The sequence below is a fragment of the Perca flavescens genome, chromosome 18 (assembly GCF_004354835.1).
Source record: "Perca flavescens isolate YP-PL-M2 chromosome 18, PFLA_1.0, whole genome shotgun sequence".
Classification (NCBI taxonomy): Eukaryota; Metazoa; Chordata; class Actinopteri; order Perciformes; family Percidae; genus Perca; species Perca flavescens.
In genome coordinates, this window is record NC_041348.1 from 25,694,705 (window position 1) to 25,722,203 (window position 27,499).

A 27,499-nucleotide genomic window follows, 5' to 3' on the forward strand; every position below is an offset into this window, starting at 1 on the left:
TATGACTTTGCATTAAATCAATTAAAAATGAAGATAAAATATAAGCTTTTTACCTGCCCGCAGACTGATTCAAGACTGTTGTTAAAGAGAGCAAAGTTGGCATTTGTGGGATCTACAGCTGATGGTAATTTTTGTACCCAACAGTTGCAAAATACAGATCAGTTGTGGGTGGGGCATACTAGTATGGCACTTAACAGTGCTGTGTCATTTATTGCCCCTTTTTCATGTTCAGTAGATATTGGTCAAATTTTTTGTTTCTAATCTCAGAGAAAGTGGTTGGACTCAAATTTCAACTTTCATCTATGAGGAGACTTTGCAAACTTAATAAACTGTAATGTAAATGGCTATTATATTATTGTTATTGCTAGTGAACACAAGGTTACACAAATAATCTATAGTCCACACAGACAAAGCATATTTTGCTTGGTGGAACAATTGTGAAAATAAGGTGAAAACACCTGGAATCATCAAGTCTGAATTAACTTTGTTTAAGGTTGACTCTGGTACTACATTTGTTCATGCATGTTTTGCATTGCACTGGGTTCAGTGTCTTGAGCCATAACAACGACCAAGGAACACCAAAACACACTCCAGACAAAAGTTTGAGGCCTAAGAATGATGTCAATCTCTGTGCCTTTTTATTTTTTGCAAACAGAAATAGACAGTACCCTAGCAATTAATAGGTACACCAATAGAAAATACTAATTGGAGAAAGGAAAGTTATCACCTCTTTGTGTGAGATATGTGTCCCATTTTTCCCAGAAGGCATCACCTTTGTACTTTTGCAGTCTTCGACTGAATGCCATATGTTCCATACATTGATTGTTTTTTATTATAACCACCCATTGGTCAATAGTGGGAGGTGCCTTGCAGAGCCATCGCCTTGTTATGGCCTTTTACTTGTTGCCATTAAGATGTTTAAAGCGTATCTGTCAGGTGAATTTAATATCATGACTTAGGACTTCTCTGATAGTACTATGAACACCCTCTACAGTTGTGAAGCTTGTTGTGAACAACATTACACATAATTAAAATAGCACTGTAGCCTCCTGATGTAGTGTTTGCACTCTAATAGCACTATGTACTTTCTGTGTTCCAAGAAAGTTTTTTTTCTTCTGTATCCTTATTCTGTATATTCTGTATTCTGTAATCCTTTTCATCATGTCAAAGTGCAAAAAAAAAGTCAACTACTTTATACACATAGGTGACAAATTCACATCATTTCCAAACTAATTCATTCATGTTTCCTTTAAATAAGACAACATTGCAGATTTATTTAACATTTTTAATCATTTTTGCAAAATCCATTATGTCAATGTCAAAATATTTTTAAGCAATGGCAGTGAGGCAATATTTATTTTATGTTAAAGAGCAAGAAACATTATTCATTTAAAACAAAGTTTCAGAGTTGCTTATTCAGATGGACCATCATAGAATCAGGCAAAAGCTCTCTCTCGCTCAAACAGTTGGTCCAGCTCTTTCTGTTGAGCCGCAGTGGGTGGCTTGGTGAAAAGACTGGTGGGTGGGGAGAAGATTTAGAGAGTTGATCAGCTCAAGAATATACAGAAGAGGATTAGGGCCACATGTGAAAAGATTTTTTGAGTTTTGAGTTTAAAGTCAGAATTCTTTAATCCCAGAATTCTGAATGAATTCAGGTTATTCTAAGGTTAAAGTCAGAATTCTGAGAAAAAAGTCAGAATTCTGTCTTTAAACTCAGAACTCAAGTACATTTTTTCACATGTGGCCCTTAATATAACAACTAACGCAACAAGAGAAGTTGTGAATTATTATAAAAGTATCCTCACCCATGGATCGCCTTGCCGACTAAATAAAACAAACGAGAAAATAAAACAAACGGTACATTATTCTCAATATTCTGTGTAATATTTGCATTAAGTTATTAATCAGAAGACATTTTAAACATAAATTAAGTTAATCTGCATTCTCTTACATTAAGTACTTACTTACTTACATATGACTTTATAATAGTGCCAAAATCATACCTGAGTTCTGGTATTAATAATAAAGCAAAGTATAACAAGTAATAGCAATACCTTTCTTTAGAGAATGTAATTTTTTTATGAAAAAAACACGTTTTTTTATATTTAACAAAAAAGAGCCAAACTTAAAGAAAAACAGCTGATCAAAAAATAGGTAAAGCGGATTTAGAATCTTTAGACATTTGAGAGTTTTCAGTATTGTATATCCATGTGTACAGTCATACATCTATATGATGATTAGTTACACCTGAACATTTCCAACTGCGTCACGTCAACAATATCATTAGTTACCAGAAAAAACATAATCATCAATAATCATCATTATCATTAAAAAGGCCAATTGATTTAATGACAGTACCGTGAAGGGCTCCATTTAAAAGCATCCCCCAAATACATTCCCCGGGTTCAGCCATGAGGACGACCAGCGACAACACAAGAAAGAGCGTGATGCACTTCATCCTGAAAAACCAAACACACCACAGATATGTAGGCTGCCTGTGTCATGGATTTTACAAAAAGTGAAATTACTGTTTAAATACACTTATTTCAATGTACACTAATACTCAGAATAAATGAATGAATTAAATACTTACTTCTTCTTTCTTTTACCACAAACTGAGTTTGAAAGTCAAAAAGCTGTTATCAAAGAGGCCTAACCAAGCAATGTAAGATACACAGGTACTGCCAATCTCTGTTGGTTGGTACATGCACATCTCCTTTTTATAGTGAGGGACAAATTCCCTTACTCATAACTCTAACTGATAAAGTGCCAATACCACAGTGCCAATACCACAGCATCGGTCAAGAAGGCACAACAAAGGCTTATTGTTTATGCAATGTTTTAAAATACAGGAAGCAAAAAGAGACACTGAGCTCACTCCTTTAATTGCTTTTATTATTATTATTATTATTATTATTATTATTATTATTATTATTATTTTATTTTATTTTATTACATGGTTTTACATAACATGTTGGGATACAATGTGTATAAAAATGTGACTCTTGAATATTTTCTATATCTATGCATGAATATCTACATATTTGTGTACATTTCTTTCTGTATTTTGTTATTCCTTATCACCATGTAGTAAAACATCAACATGCTACAAAAGTTCAACTAAGATAAAACCCATCTACCCAAACTCTCCCATAAGTGGTATTTGACATTTACATCTTATGAATGTTAGGGCCATGAAACACAATTTACATTATTTCCATGCTAATTTATTCAGATTTTTCTTTTTAATTAGACAGGGAAAGAATGTTTTGCTGTATTACAATGCAGATTTATTCTAAATGACAATTTCCAGTTAGGTCAATGTTAAAATATTTTCAAGCTATTGTTAGCCCAGTGAGTATATACTATATGTACTTTTTAATGTTGAAGAGCAGGAAAAAATTCTAAGTCTCAAGATTCAGAGTGGCTCTTTCAGATGGACTGTCGTAGACTCAGGCAAAAGCTCTCTCTTGGTCAGACGCACGTTCCAGCGCTTGCTGCTCTGTCATCCTGCGAACTCCCCCACCGCAATAACTGGTGGGTGGACAGAGAATTGAGAGAGTTCAGCTCTAACTACAGTACTGTAACACAGCAAGAGCAGTTGTCAATGTATACTAGTAAGTCCTTATGGATGGGCTAAATAAAACAGAGGAGAAAATAATGATTTGGTCTAAATTCACAGGATGAAAAACACTATTACTGTATGACATTCTTTAGAGTAAATAATGCAAATAAGACATTGTAAGACCTTTTAAACATTCATTAAAGTTCTCCTTCAGATGTTTTAAGTATACAAACATACTCTGCTAGGAGTCATATTTGGTTTAAAATGGTTTTCACACATAAAAAGTTAAAAAAGAAATTCTGAAAAGGGCTGGAAGCACAGCTACAATTTCACCCTCATTGAGGAATTCTGAATCAGGCCTCACCCTATCCGCTACCGCTTCTTTTCCGTGCGGTGACTACACTTCAGCATCTACCTTAGGTCGACCGGTAAACAAGCAGCGCACATAATGATGGCTAGCAACATCGGAGAGATTCAGTCATAGGTTGTTTATTTCATGTTTGAGCCCCATGTCAAGTTCACACAGGAGGTGGCAAGGCAGTTGCCAACTAGCAGCCATATGAAAATGATAAGTGTAGTTGGTATCTTTTATTTGATTATGATGTTTGTTAGCTTGTGAGCTTGTAACTGGCAGTGTCAAACAGCTACGATGACAGTGTTTTTTTATTCTCTGTATTGACAATCTGCTCGGGGCTGGAGGTTTCAGGTTTCTTTGCTGGCTCCTGCATATTAGATAGCGGTTGGTTTACTGATAAGTGACACACAAGCATGCCTGGGATACGTTTGAATCTTTTCAGGGAAGTGTACAGACATCTCCCCCTTCAGTAGATCGATGTTTAAACAACTCTTTAGTGACAAACTTTGCACAGATACAAGTTAGTGAAGGGCAGACCTTTTGGGGGAAGTAAACATAAGAAAAATACAATTTTGAGTGGAGGGGGACTTCTTTTACTAGGATGGTGAAGGCATGACCCGCTCTACTCTGCTTCTGATGGGCTTCCCCTTGTATTCTCACCCTAACCTATCTCACGCCTCATGTCTAAACCTAACCAATTGGTATCATATACACTAGACAATCTAAGAAATGCATTGGTATCGACCATGTCTTGCCAGCTTTTTGGGAAGGGGTCTAAATAATACTCCAAAGTTTTGTTTTGTAAATTGTTGCGAGATAAAAAAAACTGGCCTGGTCATTTTCAAAGGAGTACCTTGACCTCTCACGTAAAGGTATCTAAATTAAAATGGGTTGTACCCACAAGTCTCCCCTTTACAGAAATGCCCATTTATCTTAATGCTAATCTCATGCAGTTTTTATCATGCAGTATAAATGTGTTTTTTTTTTTTATTTCTGTACACTGGGGTTCCTAAATAGTCTTGGAAGTGCATGACTTGGGTTATGACTGGAAAGCTGAGACGCTTGTAGATTCAATCAACCCAATTGTATTTGTGATGCTGTTAGTCCCCATAGTAATCATTTTATTGTAGTAAAACTACATTTTTGAAACTTCACCTCACTGTATAAAGTGACATGTTGGTGATCTCTAGGATAATCACAGCCTCATAAGACTTTACAAACACAAGCTATAGACCCAGGGCATTTAGAGGATGTATGACCTTTCTAGGTATATTTATAATAACAGGGTTTCTGAGCGGTTTGTAAAACACAAGCGCTCGTCATCCAACTGGACAAATTCTTGCAAATATCAGAATTTGTTGATACCAAATCAAAGCTTTTGACAATTTTTTTTATCAATTCTTTTGTGGTAAAAATGATTAAATTTAGCAACAAATCTGTGTAACAAATGGTATCAACCCAAAGATTGCTGCAACAACTTATAAGACATAAGCATGAGAATGGCCATGATAAGGGTAAACAGAAACAAGTTACAGTATACAGGGGCTATACAGGGGTTTCCTTCAACAAGTCCTCCAAGAATTTGGACAAAAATTAAGCCATGAGGACAACCAGCGACACCACATTAAAGAGCGTGATACACCTGATTCGGAAAAACAAGAAGCAAACACACCACAAATGTTTGGCTTACCGGTGTCATGGATTTCATTTAAAAAAGTGAAATTGTTAAGATGCCCAACTAATAAATGAAAGAAGATGAGATACTTACTTTGTTTCACTGAGGGTGAAAGTCAAAAAGCTGTTATCGAGGAGGGCTAATCGAGCAGTGTAAGATCTACAGGTAATGCCAATCTCCGTCTATTGATAGATACACGTCTCTTTTTATATTGAGGGTTACATTCTCTTACTCATTGTTTGTGCAGTGTTTTGAAATATACTACACCACTGGTACCATGGCACCAGTACCACAGTGACTGATAAAGGGCCAATACCACAGTATTGGTAAAGAAGGCACAACGGAGCACTTTCTGAGATCACTAAAGATATTCAACTTTGACAAAAATCTGTTTGTCACCGTCTACCGCTGCAGCATAGAAAGCATCCTCATGTAGGTGCAATGAACAGAGAAGATAATCCAAAAGATCTTTTCTTTTTGTTGTTCTTTTAGTTGAAGAGTGTTTCTGGTTTGTTTTTATTCAGCTTCGGTAAATTTCTCTTTATTCTAAATCAGTAAAGGAGATAAGGCAAAGACGCTGCATGAGGTGAAGGGGACATGTGCATGCTGGTGTTTAAAAAAAAGAAAAGAAAAAAAAAAGGGAAGTTATTTTTTGTAATTTGGCCCGCTTACCAACACAATCAGCAGCATCTGCTGCAGCAGCAGCACTGGCTGTGACACACATCTCTTCAACATTCATTCTTATTCTCTCAGTCAGATCTGAACCCAGGCGTCATACACTTACATTTAGATTCAGTGTGCCTAACTCTTTCCGAGGATATTGTTATATCACGACATCAGATGTCAAATACCTGTCTATTAATCTCCTTCGCAATCACATGGAAATTTTCTAATTATAACTTCAGAACTTGAAAATGATTTCTTCAGTATCAAAGTTATCCAGCAATAGTTGTTTATACATCCATGGTGACAATTTGCCAAAATGTAAACAAATAAAACATTTTTTAACACCAGGCACAAGTCAAGTATCAACACTTTAGTTTTCTCCTGCTTGGGCTGTGCTTTGAATTGGCTCCGGTCATGTATCAATAACATGTGCTGTAGTACTGCCACTTCTGTAGCTTCAGTACTGAAGGAAAATGAGTGAGCCAGGATGGTGTGTCTCTGACTTCCACTACCTCTGTGCTTACAATATTGTAGAGTAGTAAAGACAGCTAGTAAAACTGTCTAATAACTAAGTAGATATTTCTCCCAACTTATCACCAGGGAGTCAGTACTGTAGGTATGACGTTTATCTCTTCATTTAAGGCTTGTTCAGGAAAGACAAGTTGATTTAGCAGCTATGTATTCAGGGATCGCCTGGCGTCTCCACACCTCCATATTTTTTAAGTATATTGTTTATTCTCAAAAACACATATATAAAACACAAATAACACATTCATGTAAACATAATTTTTCTACATTTCAATCATTCCCGCATCCAGTTATCTCCAAATTCTTCCAAACACACAACAAAACACATAGCCTCAGGCATCTTCAACAGAGGGTCCGGGACCCCTATGGGGTCTTCAGGGTCAATGCAGGGGGGCCTCCAAATTATTTTTAAATTTTGAAGTTTTTTCAACCACAGAACCACAGGAAGGGCAGAAAAGGGCTCCATTCTTTAATGTTTTCTCACCTTTTAGACAAAGTGCATGAGTGATTAGACTCTCATATTAGACAATAGTAAATCAAGCAAAAAGTCAGTTGACAGCTTCTTAATTCTGAGGATTTGCTGCTTTCGCAGTTTTGTGTCACTGTAATTCAAATATGTATGTCCTATGTAAATGTAATAATTCCTGTAGTATGCATTGGTCTTGGTATTGATACAGAATTCAAAAAGACAACTATAACTTTGACTTCCATATGGCGAGAGTCAGCCAAGGCTTTTTTTCTTAGAAAACATGAGTGTTCGTTTAACCGAAACTTCCCCTTTTTAACGAGGAGGAGACTCATGATTAAGTCGACTGACTTTTCTGTTAAGTAAATATTGATCATCATGGCCAGATTAGGTCCGTGTAATGCTTATCAGTTCAATTTTCTAAGCACTGCCCGCGCTGCTGCCCCACAAACATTTGGAACAACAGAAAAATGGGTTCAAATATCCAATTTTTCATTTTTCATTATCAATTTTCATCTTTAACCTGTTTTTCCAATTTTCAGTTTTTATTCAGAGGATCAGAAATTTAGAAAATTACAAAATTCCATCTAGGCTCCAATTATTCAATACTGCAATGATATTCTCTCCCTCTTTCTGCCTAGCTCCGCCCCGCCCCCCACTCGAGCACAGCAGCCAAACCTAAAGACAGAATGAGAATGGATGACGTGTTGGAAGTCAAATATGCAAAAACATTCAGCGTTCACCGAGAGGTGAAACCCTTGTCAATATCCAGCACATACTTGAATCAAGATCGCCTAGTGTCTATATTTAAAGTGTCACCCTCCGCCCATACACAGGACCACTCGGAGGCAGAGTGGCATCAGGAGAGTCGGGACTTTTCTTGGTGGGCCGGTAGTGTTTCGAGGCCCGGTCTGATACAAGTTATAGCCTACATTGTAAGTTCTAATAGCAACACCATCCACTGCCCGCGCTGCTGCCCGCGCTGCTGCCCGCGCTGCTGCCCGCGCTGCTGCCCGCGCTGGTCAAACTGTGTGGCGGGCCGCAGCAGCCTCTTATTTCAATAATGTCTAATGATGGAAAGCCAAAAAAGAAAAGCGAAAGCTGGTGCTGTGATGGTCAGACTCAAAAGAAAAACAAACATACATTTCATCTGGAGTGTCTCACCAATCCACAAACTGTAAAATAGCATGACTTCAGTTTCTTGTTGTCTGCCTAGAAAGAAAACATGGGATTATACAAGCCATGTATGCAAGTATGTTTAGTGTTGGGTATCGAACTCGGAGCTTTTAAGGGTACCGACCAAATTAGTACAGAGTACAGATTCACTTTAAACCATTGATGAAACAGTACCTCGATAGAGAAAGTGATAGAGCGCCAGACTAATCTCACCCCGGCAGCTTGTTCAAGTCACAGTGAGTCAGGACAGTGGCGAGACAAAAGTTTGTGGTTACACCCAGTGTTGGTCATCTTACTTTAAAAAAGTAATTAGTTACAGTTACAAATTACTTCTCCCAAAAAGTCATTGAGTTAGTAACTCAGTGTTGTTTACGATCTGTCAGACATCACTACACTCTCAGATGCATGTTACTTGTGTACTCAGTGTGTGCTTCTTTTCTTATTTCCCTTTTATAATGAATCATCAAAATGTATTACATGTCGTCACCTAACATCTCACCGGGTAGAGAGAGTACCAATAAGGATTAGTCCTTACCGCAGAGGCCCGGGTTTGAGTCTGGCCCAGACCCTTTGCTGCATCTCAATCCCTCTCTATCCCTTTTTTCTCTTTGACTATGTTACTGTCACAATGAAGCAGGAATGCCTAAAAAATTATCTGATTGCAAGGTACAAACTAAATGCAGCAGGGTTCTCAGCCTACTGCATTTAGTTTGTAGCTTTCTGATAGTTCAGAGTCAGAAACAACAGGTCTAGGTGTTGTGTTATAATGTAAGTGATGTTCTGATGTAGATATCTGTGCCCACTGATTGGTAGATTCAGATAATCATTGTTTAAGTTTTATTACAGAAATAGCAAACATAGACTAATAGAATTTGGGAGAGATAGATTCAGTAATTCATCTATTCTTAACCTAAAATACAGAGTTTGTTCACACAGGGCTTTCTCTTCCCATCACTTCATAATATCTGATAACTCTTACACATTTTGCATCAAAATTCAATATTCAAATAAGACAATAGAAAAATATTTTAAGTTTTTTAATACAAGTTTATTCAGAAGGGCCGACATTCTACCAAATTAATTAAAGATTGCTGCATATACATATTGATATATACTTTTCTTTCTCACAGTATGTGAAAGAGCAAGAAGCGGAATTTATTTTCATCCAGGACATAACTTTAGAATGGTCCCATCAGTTTAGTGAAAACGAGGGGGGCCCGGGGGTGGGGGGCCTGGGTTGTAGTCAATTGAACGTTTGTCCAGCTGATCTTGCAGCTCTTGCTGATCTTCCCCCCCACCATTAATGATTCTGGTAAGGAACATAACATTGTGAGAAGAGAAGAAGTTGAATAAGCAGTATTGTTTGTATTCATATTATGATATTGGTATAATAGTATTATTGATATATAGTGGTCCTTACCCACTGATCCCATTCGCCACATGGCCGGCTACATAAAACAGACAAGCAAAACAATGATTACATTACATCTGAACTCTTTACTTCATGTCACACATCACTGGATTTTCCACTGCTGCGTTCTGGCTGTGTCGCAGTTTTGGGTAACACTTTACAACAAGGTACACAAAAAATAGGTAGTTAATGATTAGTTACTGTTTTTTCGAATGGTAGTTACTGTTTTTTTAATGAGTAATGGATGATTAGTTACTATTTTTCAGAATGGTAGTAACTGTTTTTGAATGAGTAACAAATCACTCTTTCAAAAACAGTAACTACCACTCTGAAAAACAGTAACTAACCATTCGTTACTCTTTCAAAAAAAAGTAAGTACCATTCTGAAAAACAGTAACTAATGATTTGTCACTCTTTCAAAAAACAGTAACTACCATTGTGAAAAACGATATCTACCATTTTGAAAAGCAGTAGATAATCATTTGTTACTTTTTCAAAAAACAGTAACTACCATTCTGAAAAACAGTAACTAATCATTCGTTACTCTTTCAAAAAACAGTAACTACCATTCTGAAAAACAGTAACTAATCATTCGTTACTCATTAAAAAAACTACCATTCTGAAAAACAGTAACTAACCATTCTTTACTCTTTCTAAAAAACAGTAATTACCGTTCTGAAAAACAATAACTACTCATTCGTTACTCTTTCAAAAACAGTAACTAATCATTAACTACCTATTTTTTGTGTACCTTATTGTAAAGTGTTACCCAGTTTTGTTCTGTCCTCCACCGCGCACCATAGCACACAGGGAGTGTCTTAGAAGTGGAGCATCTTTCCTGCCTGATTCGCAGATTTTATTGTCTCTAAAAGTAATTGGAAGTATAATTGTGTGTTTATTAAGCTAGTATCTACCTTCCACTCTAAGCACTCCTGAAATTAAACTCCATGCCCTCTCTTTTCTGGTGTTGTCCTTATAAACAGGATCTATGGTGTCTTGTTATGTTTTTCCACCTCCAGACAAATCTCTCATTGTCTATGGTTTTGTAGAGGAGACATAGTCAATATTAGGGGGTGTCTTTTGGTAAATTGACTGGATAATCTCGCTGTTTGAACACCCCGCGACTCGTGTGAAAATAGACCTGCCGCGTATTTTTAGTTTTTGCTTTACGAATGCTTCTGGGAAGCACCCGGTGGAAAGTAGGGGTAAGAGTATCACAACCGCATTACTGTTTGAAGTAAAGAACAGTCAGATTAATACATTTATTATGAACACACTGTATATTAAAGGGTTAACACCTTGATGGCATAATATCTTTTATTGAGTTATTTTAGGTATAACTTATTGTTATTAGCAAGCTTTTCTAGATATTTGATGTCATTTACCAATCCATTTCCAGAAACACTCTCCAGGTTCAGCCATGAGAAGGACCATGGACAACACAAGAAAGACTGCAATACACTTCATCCTGAAATGAGAAAAAATGGTAATGGTCGAATTGGATTGCAGTTGCAGTTTATTTGTAAAGTAAATTAGGTTGAAATATAAAATATTTACCTTTCCGCTGACTCAAAATCAAAGACAAAAGGCTTCTCTCGAACGGAGCGGTCAGAGATTCACAGGTTATGTAAATATCTGTACCTACCGATTCCTGGCACTTACTTTTATACATTCATGTAATAATTGTGTAATACAAAGCAGTAATGCAGGGGGTGGGGTTATCTTTGCATTTCTACCAGAAAACCAATGTCATGGCATGGTGTATGAGTGGTTAGACTCTCGTATTGGACAATAGTAAAGCAAGAAGTCAGTTGACAGCTTCTAAATTATGAGGACTTGCTGCTTTCTTTGTTTTGTATCACTATAATTCAAAATATTTGGTCTTTGCTCGACTGGTGGGAAAAAACAAGCAGTATCAGCACGTCATCTTTGGCTCTGTGAAATGTTTGTTTTTTTTCTGTCGACTGTTGGGTTTATTAACCAAATAATGATTAATAATGAAAAGGAATGTTAGTTGTAGTTAACTCATTCCTGGGTGGGTGTTTTGTGCTGTAGGAATACTCTCTTAATCTGTTACAAGCACACCAATAGTCCACTATTATTCCAAATACGACAATATTCCGAATTTGATACAGGTCATGTAAACAGCATATTCCGGTTGGATATTCCGAATAAGGCCTTTTTCCGATTAAGAAATGTGGGATATTCTGGTATAATTCAGGTTTTAGAGGTATTCTTTGGAAATGTATACAGCGCATTTGGAATATGCATCTCAGTCGAAAGTTTTACTGCAGTTTACGGCGTCTTGCCTGTTTACGGCTTATGGTCAGCTCCGTGCGTTGCTATGGTAGCTGTACACAAACCAACCAGCCAACAGTTTGCAAGGCTGCAGACACGATAAGGAGGAGAAACACAGCTACTTTAAACCTTATCAAAGACTTGGATATCGACAGGTTTTTTCATATGCGCACACTCCTTCGTACCTACTTATTCTTTGCATTGTGTTTGGTATTACTATCCTAGATCAAAACTCAGGGATGCAGGTATTTCTGTGACTTGATACGGACATATGAAAAACTCGCTTTTTCAACAAACATACATTTCATCTGGAGTGTCTCACCAATCCACAAACTGTAAAATAGGATGACTTCAATTTCTTGTTGCCTGCCTAGAAAGAAAACATGGGATTGAACAAGCCATGTATGCAAGTATGTTTAGTGTTGGGTACCGAACTCATGCTTTTAAGGGTACCGACCAAATTATGTTGGTGCTACGGAGTAGATTCACGTTAAATGATCGGTGAAAGAGTACCTTGATAGACAAAGTGATAGAGCGCCAGACTAATCTCACTCCCGCAGCTTGTTCAAGTCACAGTGAGTCAGGGCAATGGCGAGACAAAAGTTTGTGGTTACACCTTTCAAAACAACATAGACAACGCTTGCTGCAATAGGATATCACATGTGCTTCCTCCGAAACACACGTGATCATCTTCCCCCGCTATGCCCTGTTGGCAAACCATCACTGTCGTCAAGTAAGCACCACAAACATAATGTGTGTGAATGTGCTATGGCCTTTATGTTTTAACTATGGTGGCTGACCACAATGACCAAAAACACTTCCATTTGAAGAAATGTGCTGCAAATACAGAAACGGCGCAAAGTAAAAAACACACAAACCCCAAAAAGACATGCAACAGAAAAACGCTGCATATCCAGTTAACCAAATGCACGTTCTTTAGGCTATCCAAACGTACAACAGGACATGGGAGATGGCATTACATTGCATTTATTAAGGGCTTGATTTTTGTGCGTGCGTGCGTGCGTGCGTGCGTGCGTTCGTGCGTGCATGCGTGGGTCTGTGTGTGCGTGCGGGGCAATGACAATGCAAAGTCCTTGCCGTATCAATGTTAACAGCTTGATTATTATTTGTTGCCACTTGGAGGAACTAGCTATGAGAAAGTCAGACAAGAGAAATAAGGAAATGATTGTTAGAGTTCTTTCTGGCCTATTAAAAATGGCCCGTCATTGGTTCAGTTTACTTAGGTTGAAGCCGTGATTAAAACAATAAGCAGGCCCTAAGTTAAACCTTTCTGCTGACCACATTTGCAGCATCTAAACTAACCAAATACAGCATATTGAGAGAGACATTTTCAAGTAAAAACTCTACGTGGCTCTACGTGACCACACAAGGATCAAATAATTTGTGTGAAGACCTGAACAGTTAGATGTGACCAAAGATCGTCTATAATCGTTCTAAACCATTCTACAGAGAAGATTGGCATTACTGTTTTGAGTTTTGATATAAGTTTTGATCTTTTTTGAAAAAATGTAAATAGTTTATCCACTATATGAATTATAATTTTCATTATGTTTACTTTTCTACTGGATGACTCCAAATGTAAAAGAGAACTGTTTTAGACAACACAAATGCTGGTGTAGCATTGCTGTGTGTGTGATATCAATAAATATGACATAATTATTTTGAGAATTGGCATAAGTGAATGTTATGAGGGAAAAGCGTCTGGACTTTTATTTTATTTTGTCAACTGTATAAGTTATAATGTTTATTCTTTCACTGTTTGACTACCAAGACATATGAGAACTGTTTTAGACAGGAGATTGGCTTAGCTTTTATTGCTGTGTGTGTGATACCAATACATATCTGTGAGATTCAATTTCCGTTTATTTATTTGTTTGTCTTTATGGTCCCACAACCTTGTTCCATTCAAGTGACCTCACTGAAGCACAAATATCCTAATAGCCCAGTTTGTCCTGAACAACATGATGCTTATAGATTGACTCTGCACAACAGGGTTAATGTTTTACATTCTTTTTTTTGAAAATAAAACCAAACTGACAATCAGTTCTCAAAAATACTCTAGGGTGGATAGGGCTAATACAGCATGATGTTAATTTAAAAATGTTGTCCTATTTATTGTTACATTGACAATAAAGCAGGGGATGCTTTAGGGGCGTGGCTACACACTGACTTGGCAAACATGCCAAAGTTAACATCATCAAAGTTAATTGGAACACTTGGTGGCCTAGAAATTGGTCAGCATTCTGCCTCCAAGCTTGCTCGCTACCAGCATCTCCTAAAAAACGTACCTGTCAATTACAGTATAAGAATATACAATACCAGTATTAATTTTATTAGCTGCATTTGAGACACAGATATTTGAAAACGGGTCAAATTTGACCTGAGGACCACACAAGGGTTAAGCACCTGTAAATTATATATATCCAAACAAAGTTTTCCAGTTGCATCGACCCATTCAAACTGTCTCACCCATATTCCGTGCATGTGCATACAAACCCATACAAACGCATGTTCACACGCAACACAGTTTTCTTTAACGAGCGGCAGTTTTATAAACACCTATGCAGAACAAAATCAATAATGTCAGTTGTATTTCATTCTTACTTTTGTCACGCGGCTTTGTTTCAAGATATCTTGAGGGACATTTTAAGCATTTTTGGGGGTCCTCTGGTAGCCACGGGGCAGCCGATAGGCTTCTAAAGTGTAGAGCTGTCAACAGCATTGTTTAGGGTCTGTCAGACATCACTACACTCTCAGATGCATGTTAGTTGTGTACTCAGTGTGTGCTTCTTTTCTTATTTCCCTTTTATAATGAATCATCAAAATGTATTACATGTCGTCACCTAACATCTCACCGGGTAGAGAGAGTACCAATAAGGATTAGTCCTTACCGCAGAGGCCCGGGTTTGAGTCTGGCCCAGACCCTTTGCTGCATCTCAATCCCTCTCTATCCCTTTTTTCTCTTTGACTATGTTACTGTCACAATGAAGCAGGAATGCCTAAAAAAATATCTGATTGCAAGGTACAAACTAAATGCAGCAGGGTTCTCAGCCTACTGCATTTAGTTTGTAGCTTTCTGATAGTTCAGAGTCAGAAACAACAGGTCTAGGTGTTGTGTTATAATGTAAGTGATGTTCTGATGTAGATATCTGTGCCCACTGATTGGTAGATTCAGATAATCATTGTTTACGTTTTATTACAGAAAGAGCAAACATAGACTAATAGAATTTGGGAGAGATAGATTCAGTAATTCATCTATTCTTAACCTAAAAAACAGAGTTTGTTCACACAGGGCTTTCTCTTCCCATCACTTCATAATATCTGATAACTCTTACACATTTTGCATCAAAATTCAATATTCAAATAAGACAATAGAAAAATATTTTAAGTTTTTTAATACAAGTTTATTCAGAAGGGCCGACATTCTACCAAATTAATTAAAGATTGCTGCATATACATATTGATATATACTTTTCTTTCTCACAGTATGTGAAAGAGCAAGAAGCGGAATTTATTTTCATCCAGAACATAACTTTAGAATGGTCCCATCAGTTTAGTGAAAACGAGGGGGGCCCGGGGGTGGGGGGCCTGGGTTGTAGTCAATTGAACGTTTGTCCAGCTGATCTTGCAGCTCTTGCTGATCTTCCCCCCCACCATTAATGATTCTGGTAAGGAACATAACATTGTGAGAAGAGAAGAAGTTGAATAAGCAGTATTGTGTGTATTCATATTATGATATTGGTATAATAGTATTATTGATATACAGTGGTCCTTACCCTTTGATCCCATTCGCCACATGGCCGGCTACATAAAACAGACAAGCAAAACAATGATTACATTACATCTGAACTCTTTACTTCATGTCACACATCACTGGATTTTCCACTGCTGCGTTCTGGCTGTGTCGCAGTTTTGGGTAACACTTTACAACAAGGTACACAAAAAATAGGTAGTTAATGATTAGTTACTGTTTTTTCGAATGGTAGTTACTGTTTTTTTAATGAGTAATGGATGATTAGTTACTATTTTTCAGAATGGTAGTTACTGTTTTTGAATGAGTAACAAATCACTCTTTCAAAAACAGTAACTACCGTTCTGAAAAACAAACTACCATTCTGAAAAACAAACTACCCTTCTGAAAAACAGTATCTACCATTCTGAAAAACAGTAACTAACCATTCGTTACTCATTCAAAAAACAGTAACTACCATTCTGAAAAACAGTAACTACCCTTCTGAAAAACAATAACTAATCGTTTGTTACTCTTTCAAAAAACAGTAACTACCCTTCTGAAAAACAGTAACTAATCATTCGTTACTCATACAATAAACAGTAACTACATTCTGAAAAACAGTAACTAATCGTTCTTTACTCTTTCTAAAAACAGTAACTACCCTTCTGAAAAACAATAACTAATCATTCGTTACTCTTTCAAAAACAGTAACTAATCATTAACTATGTATTTTTTGTGTACCTTATTGTAGTAAGTGTTGTAAGTGTTACCCAGTTTTGTTCTGTCCTCCACCGCGCACCATAGCACACAGGGAGTGTCTTAGAAGCGGAGCATCTTTCCTGCCTGATTCGCAGATTTTATTGTCTCTACAAGTAATTGGAAGTATAATTGTGTGTTTATTAAGCTAGTATCTACCTTCCACTCTAACCACTCCTGAAATTAAACTCCATGCCCTCTCTTTTCTGGTGTTGTCCTTATAAACAGGATCCAGGGTGTCTTGTTATGTTTTTCCACCTTCAGACAAATCTCTCATTGTCTATGGTGTTGTAGAGGAGACATATTCAATATTAGGGGGTGTCTTTTGGTAAATTGACTGGATAATCTCGCTGTTTGAACACCCCGCGACTCGTGTGACAATAGACCAGCTGCGTATTTTTAGCGGTACGTAGTGACGCTTTACGAACGCTTCTGGGATGCGCCCGGTGGAAAGTAGGGGTAAGAGTATCACAACCGCATTACTGTTTGAAGTAAAGAACAGTCAGAGTAATACATTCATTATGAACACACTGTATATTAAAGGGTTAACACCTTCATGGCACAATATCTTTTATTGAGTTATTTTAAGTATAACTTATTGTTATTAGGAATATGTGTGCATTTCTAGATATTTGATGTCATTTACCAATCCATTTCCAGAAACACTCTCCAGGTTCAGCCATGAGAAGGACCATGGACAACACAAGAAAGACTGCAATACACTTCATCCTGAAATGAGAAAAAATGGTAATGGTCGAATTGGATTGCAGTTGCAGTTTATTTGTAAAGTAAATTAGGTTGAAATATTAAATGTTTACCTTTCCGCTGACTCAAAATCAAAGACAAAAGGCTTTTCTCGAACGGAGCGGTCAGAGATTCACAGGTTATGTAAATATCTGTACCTACCGATTCCTGGCACTTACTTTTATACATTCATGTAATAATTGTGTAATACAAAGCAGTAATGCAGGGGGTGGGGTTGTCTTTGCATTTCTACCACAAAACCAATGTCATGGCATGGTGTATGAGTGGTTAGACTCTCGTATTGGACAATAGTAAATTAAGCAAGAAGTCAGTTGACAGCTTCTAAATTATGAGGACTTGCTGCTTTCTTTGTTTTGTATCACTATAATTCAAAATAGTTGTTCTTTGCTCAACTGGTGGGAAAAAACAAGCAGTACCAACATGTCATCTTTGGCTCTGTGAAATGTTGATGTTTTTTTTTTCTGTCGACTGTTGGGTTTTTTAACCAAATAATGATTAATAATGAAAAGGAATGTTAGTTGTAGTTAACTCCTTCCTGGGTGGGTGTGTTGTGCTGTAGGAATACTCTCTTCATCTCTTACAAGCACTGGTCAGCTCTGTGCGTTGCTATGGTTGCTGTACACAAACCAACCAGCCAACAGTTTTCAAAGCTGCAGACACGATAAGGAGGAGAAACACAGCTACATTAAACATTATCAAAGACTAGGATATCAACAGGTTTTTTCATATGCGCACACATCGCCATGCCAACCTTTTCAAAAAGCTGGTTGAAGGAATGAAAGAGGGATGCTGTGTTCGCACAGTCCAACATGTCAGCCACCGCTGGAAAACTTGAAAAAAAAAATCACTTATATGCGCGTTATCGCAAGAATGTACCGTGCTATCGCGAGAACAACGTTGGGTTTAGGAAAAGAACATTGGGAAAGGCTTTAGTAGCACAAATGAACGTCAAAAACAAAAAAACACGATGGGGACCAACGTCACAGGTTTAGGAAAACAATAAACTGTTAGGAAAGAAACATTGGGGAAGGCTTAAAAAACGCAATCCCAGCTCTCCTGGGTGAAAGTCCTGTGTTTTACCCATCTGCCACCCCAAACAACCTCTCTCTGCGGACTTCTGTCCTTTCATACTACAGCGCTAATCCACACGTAATGTAGGTCAATGGAGGCCAAACGGGCCAAACACGCTAAAAAGCGATTAAGGTTCTTGATAACATGCCAAAACGGCATACGAATTGGCGTGTCATACATACGGCACTTTATGAGATCAGTCTGTCCATATGGCAAGAGTCAGCCAAGCCTTTCTTCTTAGAACACATGAGTGTTCGAAGAAAGAAACTTCCCCTTAACGAGGAGGAGACTCATGATTAAGTCGACTGACTTGTCTGTTAAGTAAATATTGATCATCATGGCCAGATTAGCCTTCTAAGGGGGTTGCAGCGCAAAAATAAACTCCTCCCTGGTAACCCGTTCGTACCTACTTATTCTTTGCATTGTGTTTGGTATTACTATCCTAGATCAAAACTCAGGGATGCAGGTATTTCTGTGACTTGATACGGACATATCATGAAAAACTCACTTTTTCAACAAACATACATTTCATCTGGAGTGTCTCACCAATCAACAAACTGTAAAATAGGATGACTTCAGTTTCTTGTTGTCTGCCTGGAAAGAAAACATGGGACTTGCTGCATTAGGATATCACATGTGCTTCCTCCGAAACACACATGACCATCTTCCCCGCTACGCCCTGGTGACAAACCATCACTGTCGTCAGGTTATTTTGCCAAGGCTTAGCCTGTTAAGCACGACAAACATAAAGTGTGTGAATGTGCTATAGCCTTTATTAACTATGGTGGCCGACCAGAGCAAACTACAATGACCAAAAACACTTCCATTTGAAGAAATGTGCTGCAAATACAGAAACGGCGCAAAGTAAAAAACACACAAACCCCAAAAAGACATGCAACAGAAAAACACTGCATATCCAGTTAACCAAATGCACGTTCTTCAGGCTATCCAAACGTACAACAAGACAAGGGAGATGGCATTACATTGCATTTATTAAGGGCTTGATTATTTTGCGTGTGTGCGTGCGTGCGTGCGTGCGTGCGTGCGTGCGTGGGTGTGTGTGTGCATGCGGTGCAATGACAATGCAAATTCCTTGCCGCATCAATGTTAACAGCTTGATTATTATTTTTTGCCACTTAGAGGAACTAGCAGTGAGAAAGTCAGACAAGAGAAATAGGGAAATGGTTGTTACAGAGTTCTTTCTGGCCTATTAAAAATGGTCATTGGTTCAGTTTACTTAGGTTACTTACATGATGAAAAACAATAAGCAGGCCCTAAGTTAAACCTTTCTAAAACTTACTTATATCTGATAACTCTTAAACTTTTTGCATCAAAATAAAAAATTCAAATAAGACAATAGAAAAATATTTTACCAACATTCTGCAAATTAATTTAAGATTGCTGCATATACTTATTGATATTAGGGCTGGGCAAGTTAACGTGTTATGATTAATGCCGACAATTATTTTATCGCGCATTAACACAGTTTTTATTATTTCTTTTATTATTGTAAAAGTCTGTTGCTTACAGGCTTTTATTTTGTAAAAGTCTGTTGCTGACTGCTGCCGCGTTTACATGAACCAGAAAAGAAAATAATTGGAGGATCAACAAACCAACAAACATGGAGAAGAAGGGTACGGAACTTTTACATGGCCATTTTCATTTTAAAGTTCTTCCAGACGGCGCAGTCGACAGGACCAAAGTTATTTGTAACCACTGCAAAGTTGAATTTTCTCATCACGGAGTACTTCCAGTCCGAAATATCACCTAAATGCAATACACACCGTTGATACCAGCAAATCATTCAAAGAAACAAACAGTGGTGCGTCGGAAGACTACGTTAGATGTAGCGTGTGAGAGAAGTATAGACAAACAAAGACAAGAGAAGCTAACAAATAGCATAGCGAAGTGGATAGCTACAGACTGCAGGCCCATTAGTGTTGTGGAGGACGTCGGTCTGAGAAACATTCTGAGAATCGCAACAAATGACGGCAGGTATGAGATTCCCTCAAGACGCACCATCACAAGAAGAATACACGAGTTGTTATGAAAAGGAGAGGACCGCAAAGTCACTGGGGACTACTGGATATCACTGGGTAACCATAATTACCTCAGAGTTACAGTGCATTATATTGATGAACAGTGGACGCTGCATTCACATGCTCTGACTGTAATGAAAACAGAGGAGAGAAATGCTGAAACGTTTTTGCTTCACCTCACTCTAACAGGGACATTTGGTACTGAACATAGACTGGTTATGATACTCCCTGATAAAAGAAAAAAAAAAGTATCTGCTGTTATCTCAGAAATTTTTAATTTTTAAGTTTTAATGTTATGATTGTGGCTCAGGATTTTGTTGGCAGTTTTATTTTATATATAACAAACAGGATAACATTAATGCCCTGGCAGTGGCAATAAGCTTTGATTTTATATTTGCTTTGATTACATTGTTTAAGTTGAGATTTACACTAAATATTTTATTTAACTGCTACTGTATAAACAAAATGCTGATGTTACGTGTTTGCAGAACAAATGTTATGGCACTCTCGTTATATGGCAGAACATTTAAAACAAAATTGCGCTATACACTACTTTTGAATTCATTATTGGATTTTGCGAATAACAATGCGATTAATTGCAATTAATCAGGGTAATCATGCGATTAATCGCAATTAATCAGGGAAATCGTGATTAATCACGATTAAAACTTTTAATCGTTGCCCAGCCCTAATTGATTTATACTTTTCTTTCTCACGGTATGTGAAACAGCAAGAAGACAAATGTGTTTTCATCCAGAACAGAACGTTAGAATGGTCCCATCAGTCTAGTGAAAACTAGGGGGGACCGGGGGTGGGGGGCCTGGGTTGTAGTCAGTTGAACGTTTGTCCAGCTGATCTTGCAGCTGGACAAACGAACAGTCAGATATATAAATTCAGTTTGAAAACACTGTATATTCAAAAGGTAATGACATGACTTACTTATTAATCTATGCATATATATGTTTGTATATATGTATACATATGTATGTGTGTGTGTGTGCGTGTGTGTGCGTGTGTGTGTGTATATATATATATATATATATATATATATATATATATATATATATATATTAGGGCTGTCAAATGATTCTTTTTTTTAATCGCTGAATTTCTATAGTTAATCGTGATTAATCGCATGTTTTATCACATGATTAAAATTCTATTATTTTGCATTTCAGAACTGTTTTTAAGTACATATTAACAATGGAAAGCAATTCTTACCAGTGTGTATTGATTGGGAATCAAGTGAATGCAAAAAAAGTGACTTTATGAACTTGATTTTAAGATTTGTATTTGTTTATTTATTTATTTACTGTAAACAAAAGACAAATGTGTAAATCTAGTCACACATTTTAATTTAGAGTCAATATTAGGGTTGGGTATTGTTTGGTTTGGATACTGGTGCTAAAGCAGTACTTTTAAAACAGTACCGTTGCCTTAACGGTGCCTGAACCAATACTTTTTAAGAAAGTAAAAAAAAAGAAGGGTACTAAACAACAGTTGGCGACATTAAAGAATAGCTTGTTTATTGCTAAGGCCATATGGTCAAAATTAAATGATTTAATAATAATGTAATATACTGACTATAACAATAACTTATTTCACTATATATAAATATATATAAATAGCTGTTGAACGACAAAAACAATCACAAGATGGGAAAAGGGCATTTAACAATAACTTTGAATGCACAACAAGGCTGTAGGTTACCAGTTTCATTGAACGCACCGTCTGTGTTTTTCCGACAACGGTAGCTGCAGATTGTTACATCCCGGTGTCGGAATCCTCTACAGTAAAATACAGACAAACTTTACACTGTTTAGCTTTAGCTGTCAGCATTGTAACCGTGTTTAATCCAGCTACTAGCTAGCGGTAGGCTAACGTTAGCTGCTGTCGAGTGTAGTGTTAACTAGCGTCACGTGCAGCGATGTTTCTGTTGCCTGTAACGTCTGTTTCAGAGCAGCAGAGAGAAGCGCAGGCATATTAGTGGCAACGGAATGAGGCACTGAAATCCGTGTTGCTATTCCTGCAGCAGCAGGATTTGTTACGAGGAAGTATGGCAAAGTGCTAGCCTGACATGGTGCTACCAAGGGGGTAAGCTTTGCTTCAGAACTCAAACCTCCTATGGCGCCCTTTTGTTGCTACCTGGCCATCACCTCCCGTTAGCATTCCACTGACTAGCATTCATGTTGGCGCCACTTGACAGGGAATAACTTTACATCTGAAGCGTTTAAAGACTCTATTTGTCCATTGTTTATTTCTAAAGAAACACGACAATGTATAAAAGGTTTCATTACCTAGTACCTCACGTTATGGCTCCGTAGCAAACGTTTTTGTAAAAATAGGCTAACGATTCTGTCACATAGTAGAGGAATTACTGTATAGTACAGGATAAGCTTGCAGGCAGTTTCGACTTACATGAGCTGTTTAGGATTAATTACTAATGTTAACTAGCATTTTAGTTAGCAATAATTAGCCTGTGCCCATGTTATCTCCTTACATATACCTAAAGACCTATCTTTTTGATGTTGCTTTTCTTTAAATAATCTATTTTATTAACTTTAATTTCTTATACTGCACTGTAACTTTTATTCTTATACTGCACTATCAATTTTATTCTTGTCTTTTAATGTTTTTAATTTGTTTATTATTGTTTTTTTAATTGTTTTCTAACTGCTCTTTAATGTTTTATGTAAAGCACTTTGAATTGCCCTGTTGCTGAAATGTGCTGTATAAATAAAGCTGCCTTGCCTTGCCTTGCCTTACACTCTCCGTATCTGTAAGATTGGGAATGATTGAGATTTCTCTTGGCACAGCTACCAGAAGACTTACAACTTTCAGACACGTTGCTCACGTCACATTTACGTTGTCTCTCTCAGTTGGAGGCTGCACAGTAAAGCTGGCCATCACCGGAAAAGTGCTTCTAATATCCTTCACTGGTCTCCGTCCAGAGCAACGGGATCTGTTGGTCCATGATATACTGTCTATGGGTCCTACTCAGATTCTAGTCAGAATGTGAGTCTGAAACCGCTCCATTGGGCTGTGATTATGGGGCGTGTTCCAACCGAACCAGGAAAAAAAATGCCTCTGCATTCATTGGATAGACCTACAACCAATCAGAGCAACGGAACTCAACTCAACTGTCAACAGAACTCAACACTGTGTATCGTCTCCATAGCAACCACTCTTTGCACAATGCATTCGTTCTAACTTCCGACTTTTAGACTTTTTTGAAGCTGGATATATCATTTGTTTCTTGTAAATATAAATGTGGATAACGTTAGTGATAGTGACATGCTTGCTACAGTTGCATTTCTAGAGATGAATACGTTTTATTTCTCTGATACATGGCTTTGATAACATTGATAACAAATACCTTAATGTGCCTTTACTGACCACGCATCTCTGTCTTCCTGCGTTATAGTAAGATGGATGTATTCTGCCAACAATTTATGTCCATCGGTATAAATAATTCTTAATAGCAAAATGTTTTTTCTAGATATTTGACCATTTACATTACCTACCATATTTACCAATCCATTTCCAGAAACACTCTCCAGGTTCAGCCATGAGAAGGACCATGGACAACACTTCATCCAGAAATAAGAAAAAGATGTCAATTGTTAAAATGAATTGCATGTACAGTTACTTTGTCTTGTTCACAATTATTTTAGGATGAAAGACAAAAGGCTTTTCTCGAATGGAGCGGTCAAAGATTCATAGGTAATGCAAATATCTGTATCTACCAATTCCTGGCACTTATTTTTATACATGCAGGATGACATTCATTTAGTAATTGTGTAATATTAAGCAATATTGCAGGGGGTGGGGTTCTCATTGCACAAAACCAATGTCATGGCGGTGTATGAGTAATTAGACTCTCATATTGGACAATAGTAAATTAAGCAAGAAGTCACTTGATAGCTTCTAAATTACAAAGATTTGCTGCTTTCTTTGTTTTGTATCACTGAAATTCAAATATTTGGTCTTTGCCCGACTAGTGGGACAAATCTTTTTCACTATATTCTGAAATTCTGTTGACTGTTTATTAATACCAAATTATAATAATAATGAAAATGAATGTTAGTTTCAGCCACAGATTAGATGTCTTAAACTTATAAAATAAATCTAAGGCATTAACACCACACTTTGCATTTTCTCCAACTTTAATGACGTGTTCTTAACTCTGAATTGTGAAGAGTGGTTTATGTCCATGTCATAACAGTGTATGAGTGATTAGACTCTCATACTGGACAATTGTAAATTAAGCAAGAAGTCAGTTGACAGCGTCTTAATTACAAGGATTTGCTGCTTTATCAGTTTTGTATCACCATAATTCAAAAATGTTTGGTCTTTGCTCGACTGGTCAGACAAAACAAGCAGTACAACGTCATCTTTTTCACTACTTCACTATTTCCCCCTGGCCGAAGTGCAATTGTGTAATACTTTCTTTTACTCCTTCCCCGTGTTTGTGTGTTGTGCTGTACGAATACTCCCTTCTTCTGTTGAGTGTGGAAGGAAAATGAGTCAGTAAAAAATGGTTACAAATTTTAAGTTACATAAACAAAACCATACCACCATGGCCTATAATGCAATCTAGTTAGTAGTCAAAGAAAACAAAGAAGAAAAATATGTGCTTAGTATCTCCTTATAACAGTAGGTAAAGGTAATCTTAACATTATACTGTATCCTTTTTGTGTAATCTTGGTGGGTTTATGTCCATAGTTTCATCGGTTTACTGTTATCTGACACAAGTCAGCCTGTTCTCATGAACCATACGTTCACATCAGTGGTGATTTCTTTAAGACTGCAAGGGAAGGGAAGCTTCCCCTAAAATGTCTAAAATGTAATGGTCAAACATGTACTGTTGTGTTAACATATTATTGACTAAAATGTGTTACAATACGTTCATCTCGAAGACGAGTTGGTTCAGAATTAGCTGACTCGATTTCCTTCTCATACATTCCCGTAGCCCATTCTCAGTGCATTTCCCTGTTGAAGCCTAGCGTCCGTTGACTTCATTGGGGCTGCTTTGAGCAGTTTTTTTTCAGTGCTTCGAAACTAGATGGTCATTAGATAAATGCTGCGATTATGTCCCGCCCACGGACGCTCAGCGTCTCTTGGGGTCAATGGAGCAGTAGGCTGGCCTGGACGCCGGGCTTCTGCGAGATGATTGGAGGGTCTGTTGAAGGACTGTATCTCCTTTTGATTGACAGTGATTTTGTGCTATAAAATGTTGCCGAAGCTGTTCAACTTCAAGCAGAGCTCAGCTCAGTCCCATCGCGGATTTTGCAAGTGTTGTTGAAAGACGAACTGCTGCAACCTATTTCTTGGTATTTGCTTGCCAAAATTGCTAGTTAATTTCGTTACAGAATACAGAATACAGAATACATGCCCACAAATGTAATTTGTAACGTATTCTGTTACGTTACTCAATCTGAGTAACGTATTCTGAATACTTGGATTACTTCAGGATTACTTCTACATTGAATTGCGTTTTATAAGTGTAGGAATGTGACCATCCCATCCAGCTTACTAAACAGGCATATTATGGTGTGTTCTTTTCATTCCAACTGGCTGAATGTGTACCTGAACAAGCAGATATATTTTTGTATTGGTAGTCCCGAACTGCATACTACAAAAATCTAACCGCGTTCTAAGCTACCACGAGCTAATTTTAGCTAACGTTAGCTAGCATGTCAAACGGGGCTGTCAGTCTTTAAACGGCTCTGGAGCTAGTAAATCAGCACGTATACGTATAGGAGAATGGAAAGTCCCACGTCAATGTTAAAATAACAAGGTGAACAGTAAAACTACAGCAGAAGACTACCCTTGGCTAATTAAAAAAATAACTTACTTTAAGATGCTTCTTCAGGTTGGAGGTGGAGTAATTTGGATACTGAAAGAAGGCTGGTTGCTGGCAAGCAGAGGCTGCACTGCACATTTATATTTCGTTCACCCTGTTCTTTCTTTAATGTGAAATGCTGTTTGAATTTCCAAGATAGAAACTTATTCCTGCCCTGGCTCTGTCGTGCCGGTTCCAACTCCATTGTGACTGATCACGGAGCTATATATATACAGTTACTCATAATTTGTATTCTGAATACGTAATGCCGTTACATGTATTCCGTTACTCCCCAACACTACAATTATACACCACATTCCTTGTTTCAGATTAACCTAATTCCCACATTTCCTCCTTTGAGTTTAATATCGTTTTGTTAGATCGTTTGTTCATTCATTCATTCATACAGTAGGCTAGGCTAGTGTTGTAGGGGTGAACTAGCCAGCTAGCAAACTGCACACGATGGCAGACAATGCTAATATTGTCGACCTGATTTTGGCAAAGCCATTTGAAAGTCTTCCTTACAAGGAGAAACTTAGAATTAAACAGCAGGGTTAGATCAACACTTAAGATTGATTTAGTGCAAAAGATAGGGCAAAGTAACAGGTCTGTTCAGTTCTTCTGGTTAGTTAGCTGGCTGACTGGAAGTGCTGTGACAAAGAAATGTACTGCTGGCCATGCCTCTTGATGAAACCTTATATAAATTATAAATTATTATTATAATAATTATTATATTATTATTGTATATTATTATTATTTAATAATTACATTATTATATATATTATTATAATATTTATATAAATAAATGGACAATTTTTATGATGTAGGCCAAAAATGAGCTTGCCCTCTTTGAATGACCAGCAGCCGCCACATGGCTACAAAAAGTAAAGCACTGTAATTCATAAGCATTCCTCGTTTTTTTTGACTGCTGCTGTTTAAGAATGCAGCTGGTGTGTCATAAAACAGAGGACTTTCAAGCCAGGGAATCGAGTTCGCTTCCCAGGGGAAAACAAAAGACTTTCACCCAGGAAATGTGTGTTACCTGGGGATGTATTAATCCAAACCACAATCTTTTTCCTAAACTTAACTTTCTTTGCTGCATAACGCTCACTTTTTGTTGTCTTAACTT

At 37.3% G+C, this 27,499-nt stretch overlaps 1 protein-coding gene and 1 long non-coding RNA gene across 2 annotated transcripts in view; one reads left to right on the forward strand and one right to left on the reverse strand.

Moving 5' to 3' along the window:
* LOC114572953 (exostosin-1) overlaps positions 1–27,499 on the forward strand; it is a 289,717-nt gene that overhangs the window by 170,264 nt on the left and 91,954 nt on the right. The gene's annotated exons all lie outside the window — the stretch shown is intronic.
* LOC114572955 (uncharacterized) lies at positions 15,586–17,532 on the reverse strand. The gene is made up of 4 exons (XR_003694842.1): positions 17,469–17,532; positions 17,297–17,379; positions 15,938–15,965; positions 15,586–15,826 (listed from the first exon to the last, which is right to left on the reverse strand). It is a non-coding gene; the product is annotated as an uncharacterized LOC114572955 (long non-coding RNA).